At 39.2% G+C, this 14606-nt stretch overlaps 1 protein-coding gene across 11 annotated transcripts in view; it reads right to left on the reverse strand.

The window, feature by feature from the left end:
- Positions 1-14606, reverse strand: part of GTF2A1L (general transcription factor IIA subunit 1 like) — a 959941-nt gene that overhangs the window by 328469 nt on the left and 616866 nt on the right. For all 11 annotated transcript variants that reach the window (XR_013831083.1, XR_013831084.1, XR_013831085.1 and 8 more), the window contains one exon: positions 8456-8539. The gene's annotated coding sequence lies outside the window, so the exon portion shown is untranslated. The remainder of the gene's footprint in view (positions 1-8455; positions 8540-14606) is intronic.

Raw genomic sequence — 14606 nt, forward strand, 5'->3', positions numbered from 1 at the left:
ACAGGCTTGCTGAATGGATACAAAAACAAGACCCATATATATGCTGTCTACAAGAGACTCACTTCAGATCTAGGGACACATACAGACTGAAAGTGAGGGGATGGAAAAAGATACTCCATGCAAATGGACACCAAAAGAAAGCTGGAGTAGCAATACTCATATCAGATAAAAGAGACTTTAAAATAAAGAATGTTACAAGACACAAGGAAGGTCACTACATAATGATCAAGGGATCAATTTGAGAAGAAGTTATAACAATTATAAATATATATGCACTCAACACAGGAGAACCTCAATACATAAGGCATCTGCTAACAGCTCTAAAAGAGGAAATCAACAGTAACACAATAATAGTGGGGGACTTTAACACCTCACTTACACCAATGGACAGATCATCCAACATGAAAATAAATAAGGAAACAGAAGCTTTAACTGATACAATAGACCAGAGAGATTTAATTGATATTTATAGGACATTCCATCCAAAAACAGCAGATAACATTTTCTTCTCAAGGGCACATGGAACATTCTCCAGAACAGACCACATCTTGGGTCACAAATCAAGCCTCAGTAAATTTAAGAAAACAGAAATCATATCAAGCATCTTTTCTGACCACAATGCTATGAGATTAGAAATGAATTACAGGGAAAAAAACGTAAAAAACACAAACACATGGAGGCTAAACAATACATTACTAAATAACCAAGAGATCACTGAAGAAATCAAAAAATACCTAGAGACAAATGACAATGAAAACACGACAATCCAAAACCTATGGGATGCAGCAAAAGCAGTTCTAAGAGGGAAGTTTATAGCTATACAAGCCTATCTCAAGAGACAAAAAAAATCTCAAATAAACAATCTAACCTTACACCTAAAGGAACTAGAGAAAGAAGAACAAACAAAACCCAAAGTTAGCAGAAGGAAAGAAATCATAAAGATCAGAGCAGAACTAAATGAATTAGAAACAAAGAAAATAATAGCAAAGACCAATAAAACTAAAAGCTGGTTCTTTGAGAAGATAAACAAAATTGATAAACCACTGGCCAGACTCATCAAGAAAAAGAGGGAGAGGACTCAAATCAATAAACTTAGAAATGAAAAACGAGACACTACAACAGACACCGCAGAAATACAAAGCATCCTAAGAGGCTACTACAATCAACTGTATGCCAATAAAATGGACAAGCTGGAAGAAATGGACAAATTCTTAGAAAGGTATAACCTCCCAAGACTGAACGAGGAAGAAGTAGAAAATATGAAAAGACCAATCACAAATAATGAAATTGAAACTGTGATTAAAAATCTTCCAACAAACAAAAGTCCAGGACCAGATGGCTTCACAGGTGAATTCTATAAAACATTTAGAGAAGAGCTAACACCCATGCTTCTCAAATCTTCAAAAAAATTTCAGAGGAAGGAACACTCCCAAGCTCATTCTATTTGGCCACCATCACGCTGATACCAAAACCAGACAAAGATACTAAAAGAAAAGAAAATTACAGACCAATAACACTGATGAACATAGATGCAAAAATCCTCAACAAAATACTAGCAAACAGAATCCAACAACACATTAAAAGGATCATACACCATGATCAAGTGGGATTTATGCCAGTAATGCAAAGATTCTTCAATATACACAAATCAATCAATGTGATACACCATGTTAACAAACTAACAAACTGAAGACGAAAAACCATACGATCATCTCATTAGATGCAGAAAAAGCTTTTGACAAAATTCAACACCCTTTTATGATAAAAACTCTCCAGAAAGTGGGCATAGAGGGAACCTACCTTAACATAATAAAGGCCATATATGACAAATCCACGGCAAACATCATTCTCAATCGTGAAAAACTGAAAGCATTTCCTCTAAGATCAGGAACAAGAGAAGGATGTTCACTCTCACCACTATTATTCAACATAGTTTTGGAAGTCCTAGCCATGGCAATCAGAGAAGAAAAAGAAATAAAAGGAATACAAATTGGAAAAGAAGAAGTAAAACTGTCACTGTTTGCAGATGACATGAGACTATACATAGAGAATCCTAAATATGCCACCAGAAAACTACTAGAGCTAATCAATGAATTTGGTAAAGTTGCAGGATACAAAACTAATGCACAGAAATCTCTTGCATTCCTATATACTAATGATGAAAAATCTGAAAGAGAAATTAAGGAAATACTCCCATTTACCATTGCAACAAAAAGAATAAAATACCTAGGAATAAACCTACCTAGGGAGACAAAAGACCTGTATGCAGAAAACTATAAGACACTGATGAAAGAAATTAAAGATGATAGTAACAGATGGAGAGATACACCATGTTCTTGGATTGGAAGAATCAATATTGTGAAAATGTCTATACTACTCCAAGCAATCTACAGATTCAATGCAATCCATATCAAATTACCAATGGCATTGTTTACAGAACTAGAACAAATCATCTTAAAATTTGTATGGAGACACAAAAGACCCCGAATAGCCAAAGCAGTCTTGAGGAAAAAACCGGAGCTGGAGGAATCAGACTTCCTGACTTCAGACTATACTATAAAGCTACAGTAATCCAGACAGTATGGTACTGGCACAAAACCAGAAATATAGATCAATTGGAACAAGATAGAAAGCCCAGAGATAAACGCACACACCTATGGTCAACTAATCTATGACAAAGGAGGCAAAGATATACAATGGAGAAAAGACAGCCTCTTCAATAAGTGGTACTGGGAAAACTGTACAGCTACATTAAAAGAATGAAAGTAGAACACTCCCTAACACCATACACAAAAATAAACTCAAAATGGATTAGAGACCTAAATGTAAGACTGGACACTATGAAACTCTTAGAGGAAAGCATAGGAAGAACACTCTTTGACATAAATCACAGCAAGATCCTTTTTGATCCGCCTCCTAGAGTAATAGAAATAAAAAAAAAATAAAGAAATGGGACCTAATGAAACTTCAAAGCTTTTGCACAGCAAAGGAAAACATAAACAAGACGAAAAGACAACCCTCAGAATGGGAGAAAATATTTGCAAACAAATCAACGGACAAAGGATCAATCTCCAAAATATCTAAACAGCCCATGCAGCTCAATATTAAAAAAACAAACAACCCAATTAAAAAATGGATAGAAGACCTAAATAGACATTTCTCCAAAGAAGATATACAGATGGCCAAGAAGCACATGAAAAGCTGCTCAACATCACTAATTATTAGAGAAATGAAGATCAAAACTACAATGAGGTATCACCTCACACCAGTCAGAATGGCCATCATCAAACGATCTACAAACAATAAATGCTGTGGAGGGTGTGGAGAAAAGGGTACCCTCTTGCACTGTTGGTGGGAATGTAAACTGATACAGCCACTATGGAAAACAGTATGGAGGTTCCTTAAAAAACTAAAAATAGAATTACCATATGACCCAGCAATCCCACTACTGGGCATATACCCAGAGAAAACCATAATTCAAAAAGACACATGTACCCCAATGTTCATTGCAGCACTATTTACAATAGCCGGGTCATGGAAGCAACCTAAATGCCCATCGACAGACGAATGGATAAAGAAGTGGTGGTACATATATACAATGGAATATTACTCAGACATAAAAAGGAACGAAATTGGGTCATTTGTTGAGACGTGGATGGATCTAGAGACTGCCATACAGAGTGAAGTAAGTCAGAAAGAGAAAAACAAATATCGTATATTAACACATATATGTGGAACCTAGAAAAATCGTACAGATGAACCGGCTAGCAGGGTAGAAACTGAAATACAGATGTACAGAACAAACGTATGGACACCAAGGGGGGAAAGCGGTGGGGGGTGGGGGGGGTGGTGTCATGAATTGGGCGATTGGGATTGACATGTATACACTGATGTGTATAAAATTGATGACTAATAAGAACCTGTTGTATAAAAAAATAAATAAAATTCAAAAAAAATTAAATTAAATTAAATTTAAAAAAACAAGACTTCATTCTTAAAATGTCCTAAACCAAATTAATTACCTTACTGCACCAACTCCCCTCACTTTGCACTCCAAGTAACTAAATCAAGCGTAGAAACTGGTTCTCTTCCAAAACTTGGTCAGTCCTATAAGTTGATTCTTATACTGTTCATCTTTGTCATTTTTGTATCCATTTCCAAGTTCTGCCTAGGCTACCTTCTAATTATTTCTCAAATACATCTCACCACCTTCACCCTAATGAAACCTAGCAGTATCTCTTACCTGGACAACTCCATTGCAGTAGCTTCCTAACTGATTCACCTTTACCAACTCTTGCTTCTTTTCAATCAGCTACCCAAGTGATCTTTTCTCAAAATAAATCTTATCATGCTCCCCTAATGCTTGAAATACTTAATGGCTCCCCATCATACTGAATATAGAGACCTAATCCCTCCTCCAGTAGCCAGTTAAATTATACTCCTTTGGGTCTCCTCCAGATGTGGTTTCTCTGGGAAAACTTTCCTGGCTCCTTTGACCTTCCCCACCCCTGCAGCACTTTATGAAGTGGGATTCAGAAAGTTCTAAGTCAAGTCTGGGTGCAACTGATCAGGAAGCAATGAGAGAAGTCAGAACGCTGACTCATCCCCTAAAATCTGAAAATGCTGCTGGAAGAATTCTCCAGCAGAAAGAGTCCTGTCTCTTTCAAATGCCGTCACCCTTCTTCACCAAGAACAATAATGTGTAATTTCCAGCTTCAACAGATGGTTTTTTCCACGCCTGGCAAACATGGTCTTTTTACCCATTCACACATCAGCTGAGAGCAGTCAGCAAAAACAGAATGAAGAGGTCTTTTTGCCTTCAAAAAAGTGACAGCAAATATTAAATAGCATGTAGTGTTCACCATTTCAATAAGCTCATTAGAGGTCCCTAGTCTAACGTCTATAGAATTATAAGGCTATAATAGAAACATTTACCAAAAGTGCTAGGCCATTTTTCAGAATGATTTGGTATCCTCAACACTGAAGAAAATCATTTTGGAACACATTTTCACAGATCACCTTAATTCAACTTGAACTAAATTCATTTATGAGAACTGCCGGGTTGTACATCTCAACTTATTTCTGCTTTGAATTTGCCTGTGATGGATACTGCTGGAGCTGCATGGACCATTGAGCAGAGAAGAACACTTCTGCCCTTCCTTGCCCTTCCTGATAATCAGAGGGAACTTATGACTTGTTACATGTTTCCATAATGAGGGCTTCAGAAATGGCCATTGCACGTAGCCTGGGAAGGGGCAATAGAAAATGGTCTTCTGAGTCCTCTGGAGCTATTCTTGTTTCTGTTGAGAGATGTGGAGGATGTGGACAAGAGAATGGAAGCAAACTCAGAGAAGCTGTTAGTCAGAGCTACACTCTCTGGGTCTGGGAGACACGTATGAACCAGTCCCCAAGCAAGGAATGCACATTGCTCTCACCTATGCCGTGATGCCTTCAACTTGCTTATGAAGTCCAGCTTCTTTGAGGGTCCTTCAGTCGCTGTCCTTTCAAATGAAATGCCTCTCAGGTCTCTGTCCTAGGGTCTTTTCTCATTCTATTCACTCCTTCATCGCTTCTGTCATTTTGTATGTGGTAGTGGTTCCCAAATCATAGTTCTTGATCGGCTGTCCCTCGTGGGCTACAGACACAAGTATCTCTCTACCAACTGGACCAAAGTGCTTGGATGTCACATAGGCAGCTCAAACCTGACATGTCCAAATCTGAACTCAATATCTTGCTCTCTTCAAATATGCTCTTTATCTAGATTCCCTGTGTTTATAGAAGGTCCCAACTGTCTTCCAAGTAGTCCAAGCCAGAACCTTGGTGTCTAAGTCAGCTATTGCTATAATAACACTGTGTAACAAACTACCTCAAAACTCCGTTGATACGTTCATTCTCCTGCCTGTAGGTCTAAAAGCTAACTATCATTTTATTTGATTGTGTGAGTTTGGCTGGGCAACTCTGCTTCCTCTGCAGATCAAGTAGCTTAGCTCAAGTTAACAGGATGTGGGTCCAGGTCTGGTCCGCATGTGTAGACTCTGGGGCCCAGGCTAAAAAGGCAAATGGCTACCCTGAACGTTTTCTTCAGATGCTGCGTTATTAGAGGGAAAGAGCCAACCAGCCACACAAGGACACTTAAAGTGCTTGCTCACATTGCTCTGCTAACAGTCCATCAGCCAAAGCGAGTTTATGACCAAATCCAACATCAGCGAGGACGGAAGTAATATTTTCTCTCCAAGTAATTCAATCTATCAGACCCAGGCATCATTTTACATTATTCCTTCCCCTTACTGATACCCTACCACCACCTCTACCACTATCATTCCCAATCAATTACTAAGCCCTATTCATTCATTCTCTAAAAATTTCTAGAATCAGTGGTGCACGACACTATCCTGCCCTTGTCTGAATTTCCACCACAGCTTCCAGTTGGCCTTCCTGGCTCCAGGCCTGCCACCAATCCTATTTCCACATTGAAGCTAGAGTGACCACTCAAAATCTTTTATTGTTTTCACTTAGTAAGTACATATGTTTTACCTCCTACTATGTGCCAGGAACTACTCTCAACTCAAATCCAAGCCCTCAGGGAAGTTACATTTTAGTGACAGTAGGTGGGGAACAGGTAAATGGATGATGGATGATGTAGGTAGATGATAGATAGATAGATAGAGAGATAGATAGATAGATTATGTAGTATATCAGATATTGGCAAATACTGTGAGAGAGGGAGGGAGCTGGGGAGCTGGGGGCAGGGGGTAGAGAATGTTAGGAAGGAGGACTGATCTTATAAATATAGGGTGAACAAAGGTCTGAATGAGAAAATGGCCTTTCCATAAAGGCTTATAAGAAGTGAGGGGAGGGGCTTCCCTGGTGGCGCAGTGGTTGAGAGTCCGCCTGCCGATGCAGGAGACACGGGTTCGTGCCCCGGTCTGGGAAGATCCCACATGCCACGGAGCGGCTGGGCCCGTGAGCCATGGCCGCTGAGCCTGCGCGTCCAGAGCCTATGCTCCACAACGGGAGAGGCCCACGTACCCCAAAAAAAAAAAAAAAAAAAAAAAGAAGTGAGGGGAATGGGATTTGGGGGCAAGACAGGTTTAAGTAGAATGTGCATGGAGACAAGGTGGGAGTGTGTCTGGGTGGCACACAGTGGGTGAGGGGGAAGGCTGCAGAAGTCAGAGAGGGTCTGGAACCACAAAAATGCAGACTCTGATTCAGCTCCCCAGCTCAGCAGTACGTAAACACCAATAGAATTCAAACTCCTTAATGTGAGTTCCAAGGCCTTCCTTGACTTTATCTTCATTTTCCTTTTAAATTCCAATTCTTATTTTACATTCTATGATCAAGCCATTTGGAACACCCTTCAGTTCTCTGAAGCTACATTGCTTTATCTCAACTCAGGGTCTCTGAATGTATGTCTCCCTTAATCTGAAACACAAATCCCCCACCCCCTCCCCATCACAGCTTTGCCTGGCTCATTCTTCCTTTCACTTGTGTTCTTAGATTTCTCTGGGGAAACCCTCCCTGCCCTCCAAAAGCATTTCCTGGTAGGATTTCCTCTAACAGAATGTCAAGGGCACACCGCACTAGCCATCTCTCTCAGCCCTCATCACATTGTGCAATAATCACCTGCTTGTTGTCTGAACTCCCTATTCCTCACTAGACACTGTCTTCCTCACCATTGTACGGAATCCTCCTGAAACAATGTATAGCACAGAGTGGGTACTCAGTATACATAGCATAAATAAATGTACAAAAATACTGTTCTAATAAGGAAAGTATTACACTCAAACTTGCTATAAGAAAATTATAAAGATGATCAGAGTTGGTAACATCATCATTAATAGAAGGGCACAGATATCTGGCTTTCAAATAGCTCAAGGCTGAGATTTAGCAACAATATACCATCTGCAAAGTGTTTATTTCCTATCACCCTTTTCCCGGTCTAGTGCTGACTGCCTCATTCCCACAGGCAGACAGTCAAATATCCGTTAGATGATCCCCAATGCATTAGCAGGAAAGGTTTAAGAGTTGTGTCTCCCACTAGTATATACATCTAAACAGTCATTTCTTTAAGATAAAAATCTTCAAAACTTAAAGGATTTGCTTTTTAATGGTGGGATTTCAAGCACTGATAAAAAACACAATGAGAGATATTTGGAGAAAGCGAGAACTCCTTGGAAGATTTCAAATTACACCAGGTAAGTGGTCACCTATTCCACATACAGATGATAAAAATCAATCCCTGAAATTCTGTCTGTATTATATTTTACACAGTATTCATATACTCTACCTCCTTTGAACTTTGTAATGGAAATCATGGACCAATCTTATAGATAGATGAGTATCGGGCCGCACCCGGCAGGCCTGCGAGCCCTGTACTTGCCCATCCTCGAGACTGAAGAAAGAGCCCAGAGTCAGCAACAGAGACATCGATGGTTTAGTGGATGGGGGATCTTACCTGTCTGAAACAAGGTCCTGGAGTGACACCTCACCATGTGGCAGAAGGCAGTCAAGACATGGCAACAGTCTCCTCTCCTGGCTCCTGGGGGGAGGGGGAGGTTACCAACATCAGATTGGCTCACTGGTTATCAGGGAAACTAGCAGAGGGGCATGCCCCTCACTGCCCCTTTGATAAGTTCTCAAGGCGTTCTGATCTAAAGGTTAGAACAATCACCAGCTGGGGCTAGGAGCAAGTGTGTAGGAAGGTCAGTCAGGTGAGTAGGGTGTGGGTGAAGAAGGCACTGGTCCAGCAGGGGATGGATAGAGAGCAAAAGAATAGCCATCTTGGGTGGCCTGATCATACAACGAGGAAAACAAAGGACTTAGGGAATAGCATAAAAGGACAATAGCATAGAAGGACAGACTATAGGCACAATGAAGCCAAAATTCAAACTGGAATTGAAAGCCTATACTTTTTCAAGGAGAGAGAGAGAAAGTTCGAGATGGAAAGAATAAGAGAGAGATAGAATGAAATTTAATACTATGAGTCTAAATTAACTATCTGGGATGTGTGAATCTGTAACCTGCAATTCTGCAGTGTGGTCTTAGTTCTTGCATACCTCTCTTAGTGTGAGCGTTTGGTTGTGCTAAGTGTAATTCCAGTGTTTAAAATGGTAATATTTCCTGTACCGTAACTCCAGAGCACAAGCTGATTTCTTTCAAAAGTGCTGTAACAGTAATTAAGAGCATAGACTCTGTAGCCTGATTACCCAAGTTCAAATCCTGGCTCTGAATTTTACTGATTTGTGACCTTGGGCAAGTGATTTAACCTCTCTGTGCCTCAGTTTCTGTATCTATAAAATAAGCACACTAGCACCTTTGTCCCGTAAGATTGTTGTGAGGACTACATGAGTTAGTATCTTCAAAATGGTGCCTAAAATAGTCTGGTACACTGTAAGTATTTATAAAAGGATCAACTATTATTGTCTCCTGCTCAACTGAACAAATAACTGTCTGTTCTAACACTGAAGAAGAAACTCTCCATGTTGGAAATATTGGAAGAAGCTAACGCTGATCCCCAAGGCAGCACATAATTCATTTTATGCTGTGTATCATGGGTGTGAGGCTGCCACAGCTAACACTCAGGAAATGCATGTGATTTTTTTTCACGTTACATTCAGGTGAAGAAACACGCTTTTAAAAAATGCCACCCTCTGGGTTCTTGTTTGTCTTTGGAGGGTCTTAGAATTGGAGGCGAAATGAGAATTTCAGCACTGAATCTGGGGATCTCATTCTAGAAATATACTGACTACCATCTGGATGGTGAAAGAATTTGTTTTAATTGTAATTTAAGAAAAAAGAGACTTTTATGAGCAATTCCATTTGATGAGGATTTTAGGACCCTAAACAAGGTGAAAACGACTCCACTGAAGAGACCTGGAAGTTTCCAAATGCCAAGGACCAGTTAAGAATGAAAAGCCATGATTCTAAGAACTCAAGAGTTAATTTAGGTTTCATTTTCTGAGGAACAGATGGTTCTTAATAAAGTTGCCTAGACAACAGCAGCTCAGTCTCAGGGCAACCGCCCCTATGATTTCTCACCGTCCAGCACCAGCTCACACCAACCCCATAAACAACTTCAAGGCCATTCAGGGCCCCTTGGAATGGCTGCTGGCTGCTGTTAGTAGACCCTTGTGGCTGCAATCAGAAGGATCAAACACATCTAATTCAGCCGACCCAAGGTGTGGGCAGGATGTAGGTCGCAATGCAGCAGCTGGTGCTAAGGAGGAATCTCATATGCGTGATCAGCCACATCTCGAGTCCCTCTCACAATAGACAGGGGAGGACCACCTCCATGGACAAATGCATTCTAAAGGGCACAAGACAATTTCACATAATTTTTACTTTTTTTCCTAAATATTTTTGAGTCTTTCATTTGTTTTTCTACAACGAGCGCTTTGTTTTTCTAAATGTCTACAATTATAAACATGAATATGTCTTATAGTCTAGAGGTAATTAATATTTTCCTACATATGGAGGTGCTGAGGGATACTATAAGGTACCTTCCAAACTGAAAAATTTGAATCCTACCTGTCTCCTTCATGGTATTTTATCACAATTGTATTCAGTGGCTGGATCTTTTGCTTCATGTCTCCCTTCCCTTCTAGACAGTAGGACCCATGAAAAGTGGAGACTACATGGACCTCTTACACCAATATGACATCTGTGCCTGGCGTGGTGTCTTGTACAGAGGTAGGACTCAAAAAGTGATGACTGTATTGAATGAATGCACTGCCATTAAAAAAATTATAAACGGTTTAAAATTACGGCTTTTTATGATAAATGTTATACATGATTTTGAAGCAAGTCCTTCTCTTAATTATATAGGGAATCATTTTGACAAGCCCTTTAGGTGAGGCAGATAAAAGGCAACCATGAGGAAGAAGTAAGCAAATAATACAAATGATAATGTTTCAGATTTACACTGTTAAGTATTCTGTATAAAGTGAGTATATCTTTCAGTGAATCTAAACCTACGCAGATTATGTCGGAATAAAGACAGAACAGACAGACAGACAGAATAGATAGAACACATAATAGGATATATGTATATATATATGGTTGCATAATAAATTACCCCAAAACATCATCTTAAAACAACAAACACTTATTATGTTACAGTTTCTGTTGGTCAAAAATCTGGGGGCAGCTTAGCTGGGAGTTCTAGCTCAAGGTCTCTCACGAGATTACAGTCAAGGGATGGCTAGGGTTACAGTCATCTCAAGGCTATCTGATTGGGGCTGAAGTAGCCACTCTCATATATATATGTGTGTGTGTATATATATATAAAAAATGTGGTGTGGTGTAACCACCACCACAATCAAGATACAGTATATTTCCATCACCGCCACAAAATTGTCTCATGCCTTTTTAAAGTCAATTCCTTCTCCCACTCCCAGACACTGACAACCACTGACACGTTCTCTGTCCTATCTCTATAGTTTTGCCTTAAACTACATATAAATATTTATATGTAAACATAAATGAAATCATACAGTATTATACAATCTTTGCCTTGGGCTTTTTTCATTTTTTTATTACTGAGTAGTATCCCATTGTAGGGAATTTTATTCATTCACAAGTTGAGGGACACTTGGGATGTTTTGGGCAATTATGACTACAGCTGCTTAGACATCCACGTTCAGATCTTTGTATGGATAGCTTCAATTCTCTCAGGTAAATACCAAAAATAGGATTGCTGTTGTGTTATATGGTAAGTATAGATTTAACCTTGTAAGTTAAATCATTTTCCAAAGTGGCTGTACCATTTTGCATTCCTACTAGTAACAAATTAGGGATCCAGTGTCCCACAACCCGGCCAGCACTTGGTATTATCAGTTGGTGTTACAGCTGTTGTTTTCATCTCAGCCATTTCTGTCCAGTATGCAGTGGTACTCATTGTGGTTATTATTTGCACTTCTTTAATGACCAAAGTTTTTGTATTTGTTTGCCATCCTATCTCTTCTTTGGTAAAGTGTGCTTTTGCCCATTTTTTACTTGATTGTCTTGATCAGAGGCGAAGAAGAAACTACAGAAAGAGGAGAGTCAAAGGCTGGTCCTTTCTTTGCCTCTCTAGAGTAAAAATTCAGAGAGGTTCAGCTGAGCCTGGCCAACCACAATACGGACTGCATAACTGGTATTCTGCACAGAGTATTAAGTAGGTCATAGCAGCTTAACCTTGGGAAACACAAACTCCCTGAAGTCACCTGGATCTTGCGGAGATATCTGCACTCCCATGCTCACTGCAGCATTATTCACAGTAGCCAAGATATGGAAACAACCTAAATGCCCATCAATGGATGAATGTTTAAAGAAAATGTGGTATATACACACAATGGAATATTATTCGCCTCATAAAAGAAGGAAATCCTGCCATTTGTGACAACATGGATGAATCTAGAAGACATTATGCTAAATGAAACAAGCCAGTTACAGAAAGACAAATACTACATGATCTCACATATTTGGAATCTAAAATAGTCAAACTCATTAGAAACAGAGATTAGAATTGTGGTTGCTATGGGCTGGGAGGTGGGAGGGAAGAGGGAGGTGGTGATCAAAGAATACCAAGTTTCTGTTATTTAAGATAAAGAAGTTCTAGAGATCTACTCTATAAAACAGGGCTTATGACGACTAATAATACTAATAATATCAATAACATTTAGCAAAATTTAAAATACTGTATATTGCATATTTTAAATTTTGTTAAGAGGGCAGATCTTCTGTTAAATGCTCTTACCGCAAAAGGAAAATTAAAAAAAGTGGGTGGGAGGAAACTTTCAGAGGTGACGGATAAGTTTATAGCATTGATTGTGGTGATAATTTCACACATGTATACTTCTCTCCAAACACATGAGATTATATACATCAAATACCTACAGCTTTTGTACATCAATTATACCTCATTAAAATGGTTTAAAATAAAAGTAGAGGAAAAAAATGATAAGAAATCTAAGGTGTTCCAGAAGAACTGTATAGAGAAAATGGAGGAGAGAAAATCACCAAGTAAATAAGAAAAGAAAAATTAGCAGAATTGAAGGTCAAGTCTTCCTGGTTGAAAAAAAGCCACTGAATGCCAATTAGTCTATTTCTTGGCTCAGCAGTGAAAACTACCTGCTGAGTGACAATAAGGTAAACAATGAAAGTTAACTTAAACAGAATTAACTACTGGGAAAATGGAGAGGGTGAAGGTGGAAGTATTGGTCTTGGTAAGCGTGTCAAGTTCTCCTCTTCACAACTGGCATCTTGGGGAAGATGACTCTGGACCACCATGTCTTAGGGTTAACCTAGATCAACTAATAAAAACAGGAACCATTTACAATAATGTGCAACTAGCCAGTAATCTATACCTTGTAATTTCAGAAGGACTAGTTTTTTTCCCCTAATCTGTCGTGGATTAACATGTGGTCCTACCTTACATGACTAGTATGCAGATCACATCACCCACTGATGTGCTGGAGCTGGCTTGTGCTAGCCCAGGAGAGCTGATTGTTAAATTTTCAGTATTTGACATTACATTGGTGGCTTGAAATCAGCCATGATGGGAGTATTTACACCAGAAATCAGAAAACACTACAAATCAAAGTGAGGGTTTTTTGTTGTTGTTGTTAGCTTGTTTCTTCTAGAGAACCCGTCTACCTTACACCACTACAAACAATTCACCATGTAAGTCTAAAAACCCGTAAAATGATCTACACCCTGTTCAGTGGGATGAGAGCAACAATGAATCACTGACTGTCGCAGCAACACCAAATTTCTATAGAAGTGTCTAAACGCTTTCTCTCAATTTTTGTACATACCTGGTCTCAGGTAGCAAACGGTTTGCAGACTGACCCTGATTTCTAGGACACATTGAGCAGCATTGCTGTAGAGTATGTAAGTTCTCCCCACCACCCTTAACTCAATTTCAGCTATCTTAATATATTTCTTTGTAGTTCCTATGTTATCACACTTAATAAAACTTTAACATGTGCCCGAGGTCAATTTGCCTAAAAAGTTTTACTTTAAAAATATTTCATAAAATTAAGAAAATTAAATGAAATAAAAAAACTGAAATGTTTAGGGAAGTTTCCAGCATACAGTAAGTGTTCAATAAATATATCACGAGTAAATACTATTGATAGATTATGAGCTGCTTAATGCAGGGACCTTGGTTTTTGTTTGGTTTTGGTTTCCTTTTATACGTATGCTCCTTAACACTTTGCAGGATGCTTGTCTCTTCATATGTGTCCAATATTTACTGAATAAATTAACGATGAACAAATAAATGATTGTAATGCTCGTCCTCTTAAACTTAATATAAACACTGTTTCTACATTGAAAGCAAAGCCACAAGGGGTGCTGGAGCCCAGGGATTTTGCAGACAGACCTCAACCTGCACAAATCCATTCTGAGTATTTCCAAGCAAGCTGCCCATTTCCTGAATTTAGCCTTATGATGTGACGAAAGAAAACAATATGAGGATTTGTACTGAACTCAAATCTGAACTGAAAAGTAGTCTTATTTGACCCTCTGGTTTTTCCAAAGGAGGATGAGGTATGCAGGGACAAGGTGGAAAGTGACCTGGGCCCTACCCATCTCACTTGCCAAGTGAGAAAACAGGAGATTTT

This window comes from Stenella coeruleoalba (assembly GCF_951394435.1).
Source record: "Stenella coeruleoalba genome assembly, chromosome: 13".
NCBI classification, from domain to species: domain Eukaryota; kingdom Metazoa; phylum Chordata; class Mammalia; order Artiodactyla; family Delphinidae; genus Stenella; species Stenella coeruleoalba.